The sequence below is a fragment of the Humulus lupulus genome, chromosome 5 (assembly GCF_963169125.1).
Source record: "Humulus lupulus chromosome 5, drHumLupu1.1, whole genome shotgun sequence".
Classification (NCBI taxonomy): domain Eukaryota; kingdom Viridiplantae; phylum Streptophyta; class Magnoliopsida; order Rosales; family Cannabaceae; genus Humulus; species Humulus lupulus.
In genome coordinates, this window is record NC_084797.1 from 50,544,828 (window position 1) to 50,553,334 (window position 8,507).

Here is an 8,507-nt window from a genome sequence, read left to right on the forward strand (position 1 = left end):
GTACAAAACCCAAGCATTGGGTACTTATGCCGCAAATATCCTTTTTTAATATTACTTTGTACAGTATTTTTCTCTGACTACTATTTGACAATTTTAAAATTAATATTATTGCATGTATTCTCAATTATTATTTCAATAATTTTTACTTAAACATAAAAACATGTATAATGACAATCACTTTTAACAAATGAAAGTATAAAATATAATTAAATATTTTAATTAAATCACAATATTATTCATACTAAAATGTATATATAAATGACTAAAAACAAATTTATGTTAAGCCTATAAATATAAGATACTAAAAAATTATAAGTTAATAATACAATTACATTTTTTTGGTTTGTCAACCAATCATTCTATTAAAATTGATATTACGTCTCTAGAATTTGTTTGTTTAGTTAAATTTTAAATACATTTTATGTGTTTCTTGTTTAAGCTATTATATTGTTGAAAGTTCTCAAATTTATATATTTAACTTGCCCTTTTTAATTTCCTTGTAAACAACTTGAATATCACTATTACTGTACATAATCTAAATAAAATATTTATTGGCATTTTAATTCTTATGTATCACGCTTGTTTTAATTGTCTCATTTCTCATATTAAAAATATCACTTATCAAGAATTATATGACTTTTTATGACTCCGGCCAAATGGCACATATTAAAAATAACTTATTTATACAAAATAATCTAATATTTCTGTTGTTTAAATCCCCATATGAGCTGCACACAAAGCAGTTACAACAGATCAACAAGAATAACAGTAATAACAAAATGCCTACTCAAAAAACTTAACCAGTTGGGTTTAATTCTTACAAGGGTTATTATCTTTTTCTTTATTTTAGTTTGTTTCTGAGTTGTTCAAGCTCGGTGAACATATTTTTCACGTAATTTTAGAAGAGAGAAAAACATAGTTGAGAGTTTGATGAAAAGAAACTAAGAGGGAAACACTGAAAGTTGAGGTTGGGATTACAACTCGGATCCTGTGACTTGGAATTGCCATTGTTGTTGTAAAAGGAGCTTCTAAATAGTGCAATACTGAGCAGTCTTTGAGGCGAGCTCGACGAGGATTTAGCCTTGTTTCTTAGCGTGGACCTCCATAAAATTTGTGCACATATTATTCCTATTATATGAATTATTTATGTTTGATTTTGAGTTTGGTATACATATATCTAAGTTTTAAGTTTTATTAGGTGTAAGCAACGTACAATGCACGTTTGCATACGTTGCTTAGTTTTAAGATAATTTTACACAAAGTGCCAAAATTAACATGTCTGTTACATTTATACTAGCACACGACATTTTTTTCTATTTTACTATTTCAATTTATCTGTAATACTATTATATAAGCTTACCTATTTATATAAATATTATTTATATCATACTGCTTACCTTATAACCTTTTTAAACATTTTAATTTTAATTTTTATTTATTTTTTCCTTCCTTACATTGTCTCTCCTCTTTTTCTACTCCTTTCCACAATCAAATCCCATGTCTTACAGCAACTCCAATGGCGGCTACCACATTAGTTGCTTAACATGTTCGAATCATCAAAAAAAATATATTTTTTATTTTCTCTCTCATCCACATCACTTTTGGCAACTTTTTTCATTAAAATGCTACAATGCTAAGTCACTCCAAAAGTTGTCAACTATGGCCCCACACATTATTATTTAATATATTATTTTGTAATTATAAATATTGTCACATTAAATTTTTTAAATCCATATATTAATATAAATAAATATTACATGAAATTTAAATTAGATGAAATTTAAATTAGACGAAATTTAAAGGAGCTTATAAAATGATATAATCATAATTAATCAATCTAACATAATTAAAAAAATGCTAATTAAAATGATTTCCAAATTTTGACCATATGTGCTCTACCAAGTCCGCCTGAAGATTGCGGTGAATGTTTCTATCACGAATTTCAGCATTTCTTTGAAGCATTGTCGGGAAGTCAGAAATAGGTCCACACAATACTTCAACCATTAGGGTGTCAGCGGGGTCGTCATCAGAATTAAAATCAAACAAACTCTCATATGCATCTCTTTCATCCTCGACAATAATGTTGTGCAATATGATGCATGCATACATAATATCTTTGAGAACATCTCTTTCCCAAAAACGTGCTGGTCCTCGTACAATAGCAAAACGATATTGAAGTACTCTGAATGCTCGCTCAACATCTTTGTGTACCGCTTCTTGGCATCGGGCAAATAATTTTCTTTTCTCTCCTTGAGGTAGTGGGATAGTTTTAACATATGTACCCCACTCTGGATAGATACCATCTGCTACATAGGACCCCTTGTTGTATTGTGTGCCATTTATCGTAAACTCAACTCTCGGAGCTTGCCCTTGTAAGATATCAGATAATAATGGGGATTGATTTAACACGTTGAGATCATTATTGGATCCTGGAACACCAAAACGTGCATCCCATATCCAAAGATCTTGTGACGCAACTGCTTCGAGCATGATTGTTGGTCTGCCGTGATCACCTTGCGTGAATTGGCCTTTCCATGCAACTAGGCAATTTTTCCATTCCCAGTGCATACAATCAATGCTTCCCAACATGCCTGGAAAACCACACACATCCCCCATTTGAAGTAAGCGACGAATGTCCCCAGCATTGGGCCGTCTTAAATATTCAGTCTCAAAAATACCATTCACTCCTCAAACGAAATTAACTAGACATTCAATAGCAGTAGTTTCACCAATTCGAACATACTCATCAACATAATCGACAGGCGCTCCATATGCCAACATTTGCATAGCAGCGGTGCAGTTCTGTAATGGCAAAAGCCCCCTTCTACCGACTACATCAAACCTCATATGGAAATACTACGAATGATTTTCTAGAGCTTGCACTATGCGTAGGAATACATGTCTACGCATTCTAAATCTTCTTTGAAATTGATATTCTGTATACACTGGTTCATCAGAAAAGTAGTCATCGAACAAACGTTGGTGTCCTTCTACATGTCCCCTATCAATGGGCTCTCTTTCTTCCTTGTCTTGTTGAGCTACCCCCATCCATGAGCGCTTTGAAATATTGATCATCATGATCGTCATTACACTCTACAATTATGATATCCTCTAGACTCATATTGTCGTATGAATTAAGAGAATTCGGAGAATTCATTGTCGAACTTAGATTATATGATATTAGGTAATGAAAGATGAATGAGAGAGTAAAATGAAGGATTGAATGGAGAGTTGAGAAAAAAAGAATATTGAAATTTGGTATTTATAGACATGGTGACATATAAATGTAGCCGTTAAAATATAGTCGTTAAAATGTAGCCGTTAAAATATAGCTGTTAAAACGTAGCCGTTAAAATATAGCCGTTAAAATGCAGCCGTTACAATGTGGCCATTAAAATATAGCCGTTAAAATGTAGCTGTTAAAATATAGCCATTAAGATATAGACGTTAAAATGTAGCCGTTACAATGTAGTCGTTAAAATAAAGGATAATTTATTTAAATAAAATAAAATACAGAATAATACGGTTGATAAAAATACATAGCAATTATAACTTCAAGATATTATTCTTAATATAAGTACACAAGTTTTCATGATCTTTCTTTTGTTCAGGAGTCATGTGCGACGTGTCCATGATGAGATAATCCATGTATTTTGTCATCCGATTATCTTTTACCTCTTTCTCCTTTATCGCCACCAATTTCTCCAATGTAGATGCTTTCCGTTCACTAATCTCTATAAATCTAGTATGTGTGTCTTTTTTTTCCTTCCCTTTTCTCTTTGCTGCCTTTTGGTGAGTAGGGCGCACTTCACGTACTTCATCATCACTGATGTCTGCATTCTTTTTGTTTTTGTTTTTGTTTTTTTTACCCATATACCCAACCTTAATTTTTAATTCTTCTTCTTCTACATTTTCTTTTACTCTTAGTGTTTAAAGAAGGTCTTCACTTTCTCACATTCTCCATTTCCAAATTGTTGTGCATAAAAAATCTCTTGTTTTGGGGAGGTTAAGTGTAACGCCCTGGATATCCAAGACCGTCACACTGTGTGTTTATAAAGTGCCAGACTTGCTAATCAAGTCATTTAATTAAAATTGTGTTACTGAAACTGTAAATGAACTAGGGTTTAAAATGGTTTGGTCTCAAAAGCCACATTTCCATTAAGAAACATTATCCTTTACATGGGATCCCAAAAATATAAGTTTAAAGTTCGTTTACAAAAGTTATAAGATTCAGATACAATAACCAGCCATACTAAGGCAAAACAAGCGGTTAGGCAATCCCTGTCCTGATCCTCTCCTCGACCATGATGATCGAACGGCTGGCTATGTGCATTCTACCTCGGAGCTCTCCATCTTAGGCTTGGTCCAGCTTGCCTTTGCCTTTACCTGCACCACGTAGCACCCATGAGCCAAGGCCCAGCAAGAAAACACAACAACAAAGCATATGCAATCAACAGACAAATCCATATCCCACGTTGCATCACAAGTTCTCAAACATGTAATCATTCAGCATGACCAAGTATTCAACATACTAAGCATATCAATTCATATCACATATCACTGCACAAATGATAACCAGGGCTAGCGCTCTTAGGCTGCTCCCTGCATTATCCCACTGGCTCCGACCCGCTTAAGCCGAGCTCAGTGAATATTCTCGACTACCAGTGGCCAAGCCGTGCCTTGTGCGCAAGTACTATGTACGACACTCTTAGGCCGCTTTACATGTCCCATGGTGTAATACCATCATTGACACGATACAATTCTCGGGAGCACTTAGTCCCATCACAAAAATATAATCGGGTGCAGTTTTCCTACCTTTCAATTCACTAGCTTTGATCCATTAACTCCTTGAGCACGATCCCCCTCGTGCCCTAGCGCTCACCTAAACACAATCATGGCCAAAGTCATTATCGAACCTCAAGTCCAAAACCCAGCCCCGGGGCCACTCCCGAACCTCCGGGAAGTCCTAGTTCCACCAAACAAGGTGGTGGAATCAAACCCCAAACCTTAGGTCAAGAACCCTTGCAAATAACCCTAAAATCCCCTTCAGAAGGCAGGGTAGCGCTACAACGCTCTTGGGAGGGCGCTACAGCGCTAGAAACAGAAGCCAAACTCCCTTCAGCATCCTGGCCTAGCGCCCAAAGGCTAGCGCTGTAGCGCTAGTCACAGAAAAACCAACACCAATTTTCCTCTTCTGTGATTTTCTCGAACCAACCTCAACCAAAACTCTTCCAACTCCTTCCCAAGCTCAAAAACAACCTTATGACTATACTCCACTCATCCCAAGCATCCCAAATACCTAGAACTCAAGCACATGCATCCCCAAACTCAAAATTCACCATAGCCACTCCTAAGCTCTAAAACACAGTAAAAACCAGCTGAACAACAGAATTATAGTTTAGTCTTTATACCTTTGATAGGATTTCCCCAAAGTTCCCCATCAAACTCAACTTATACACCACCATTCAGAAACCAAACTAGCAACTGAAGAGATTACAGAACCTTACCTCAAGTGATGGCTTAACCTTGCTAAACCTTTGTCAATTCCCCACACTTAGCTTAGAATCTTTGATGCTTAGCTTATCCCAGCTCTCCTCTGAGCTTTACTCCAGAAATCCTCAAGAAACAGGTGAAGAAAACATAAACCGACCTAGAGAACTCTCTCTGTTTTCCCTCCTTTCTTTTCCCTTCCTTTTCCTTCTTTTTCAGACTTCTACATTTCTCTACACTACCCATTAACATAAAGCCTCAGCATATCTATTCCTTACATGCCAAATGACCCTAATGCCCTCCCCTTTATTTCTAACCCTTTAGTCAACTTAAGGGCATTTTAGTCATTTTACCCAATTCCCGCTAACTCCTCGAATGTCTCTAATGTTACTCGCTTAATTCCCGTTACCTATTTAATCGCCAATAATATTCCTCAACGTCAAAATAGACTCCAGTATATTCACTAAATTCCCATTTATACCCCTAGGCTCACCCCGAGCCGGGTATAAATCCCCGCTATGACTCTTTCGCTACTTTGCTCGCTAGGATCGTCTCGAGTCACAGATCACAGATATATCCACATAATAATGTGGTCTCAACAATTATCACATATATCAAAGCAGTTATGCCCATAATGGCAAAAATTACAATTATGCCTTTCTAACCTAGTCAGGGCCTACATGCATACTAATACACATAGTCATGCATCTCAAATACTCAAATAGTCATATAACATGATTTAACTCATAATTTTGCATCTTAATAATTAAAATCACACACATAATTCCCATTATGCCCTCCAGGCACACTAATCAAGGCCCTTAAGCCTCATTAGCGAATTTGGGTCGTTACATTAAGTAGATTTAGAGGTGATCCCTCTATAAAAAAAGAACAAGCTGATTACTATGGGCTTTGAATTGTAGATTGTCTCTTTAACTCAATCTTTATACTTATCTCGATCTCTCTCTTTGGACTTTCTATATCTAGTAGAGTTTGAGCTAATCAACAAGATCTTTGTTGGTATTCTTCTATCTTTGTTGTTTGCATATGTGTGAAAGACCATAAAATGTGTGATTTTAAATAAATAAATAAATGAGGTTTGTGGGGTTTGATTGTCTAATACAGAGATGAGAAGAAAGTATGTTTTTGAATTCTATGTTTTTTTATTGTGAGGAAAATGCACTACATTGGGTTACATACCATTTTAATTATTTATTTTTTTATGCCCATTTTTTAAAATTTGTAATGTTGAATAATATATTTTTAGCATCTGTTTGTTATTTTTCAATTTTTGTTGTATTGTTTGTTAGTTGTCGTACTATGGTTGTTTTCCAGATTATTTTTGTATTGTTCATTGTTGTTTTATTTTTATTTTTTAATATTGTCAATTGTTATTTTTTATTTTATTTTTTGTTGTTTTAATGTTTATGTGTGTTATTTTTTGTGGTCAAAGAAGATGATGATTTTGTTGTTGAATTAACAATTGTTTTTTATTATTTTTTGGTTCATTGTTCTTCAATTTATTTTTGTTAATTAGTTGTTTTAATGTTGCAATAAGGTTGCCATTATATTGCTATTCAAGTCACATATTATTTATATATATATTTACTCCAATTATTTTAATGCCTTACACTCTCTCTCAACTTATTTTCCTACCAAAGGCTCTCTCCATTTATTTTTTTATCTAATCATATGTTACCCTCCATTATTATTATTACAAAATGCATGTTTGGAACACTTGGAGGTTAGAGCACCACATACTTATTATTATTATATGAATTGTGGTAGTGATATGACAATGTACCTATTTATTCTTTCTACAACTTTTAATCATTTTTGTCCTTTTTTTTTTTTTTGCATATTGTCCAATACCCCATACTCACTTAACTTTCTACTCATCTTCTCTATTTTCCCACTTTTTTTTCCACATATCAATATGATACATCGACCATTTATCTTTTTTTTTCTCTAGCCCAACACCTCTCTCTCCATCTCTTTCTATATTCCTTCTTCTTCAAATATTTACGACAATGTTGACATGTTGCTTTGGTGTTGCTCTTTCGTTGACTATACATTTTTTGGATTAGACCATAGTTGTTATGGTGTGTATCTGAGATTCATCTTGTGTTATTTTTCATATTCATTCATTTTGTGTGCCATGCATGTTATTGTGTGACTATTGACTATCTAGAGGTGAAAAATAGATTGCTTGATTGTGTTGCCTTATTTTTAGTGGCGGATAGCATTATTTCACTTGATACTATAGTTAAATAGTTGTTGTTTCTGGGTTATAGTGTAGTTGCTTTGAAATTCTTCAGTTGCTTCAAAATCATCATAATTATTTTTGATCATCCAGTGTCCATTGCCAGAATTGGTTTTGGATTTCATTATCTGAAAGGTAAATAATCTCATTTTTTTTTAAATTATTACAATATTTTTAGTGGAAATTATACATTTTATATCCCAGATTCAATGATATAAACACAAAAACAACCTGAAAACGACACCACATAAACAGGATAAATATAAATTTCAAAATAATATTCTTATGTTCACTATATTTTCTATCTTTGCTTCTAAATCTTATTGGAAATGGTATTTTGGTTTTTTGGTTGAATTTTCATTTATAGCTTAATCGTAGCTGAAGATGGTGATTTTTGGTTCCTGATTACCTGTGATTTCCAAGTTGTTGGTTGATTTCGTGTTGCTATTCGTCGACATTTATGATGATTTGAATAACAAGTTGTCGTTTAAAAATTTTCTTACTCGTTTTTTTTTCTTCCAATTTTTCCTGAAATTGAATGTTGTTTCTTGATTTTTGGAACTAGATCTTGATGTTGTTGCTATGAGATGGAGATTGTCGGCACCTATGGTGCTTTTTTGTTGCTCTGAAATCAATGTTGTGTGTGATATGTGAAGGAGAAGCTTCCTCCGTCTGGGAGAGAATGATGAGGAACCAACCATATTTTTCTTGAAAAAAGTCTTATACCGTATAAAAGTTTTTTTCTCCATGTAGC

At 33.9% G+C, this 8,507-nt stretch overlaps 1 pseudogene; it reads right to left on the minus strand.

The window, feature by feature from the left end:
- Positions 1-1,857: 1,857 nt before the first annotated feature.
- LOC133779126 (uncharacterized) lies at positions 1,858-3,087 on the minus strand (annotated as a pseudogene).
- Between the last annotated feature and the right edge of the window lie 5,420 nt (positions 3,088-8,507).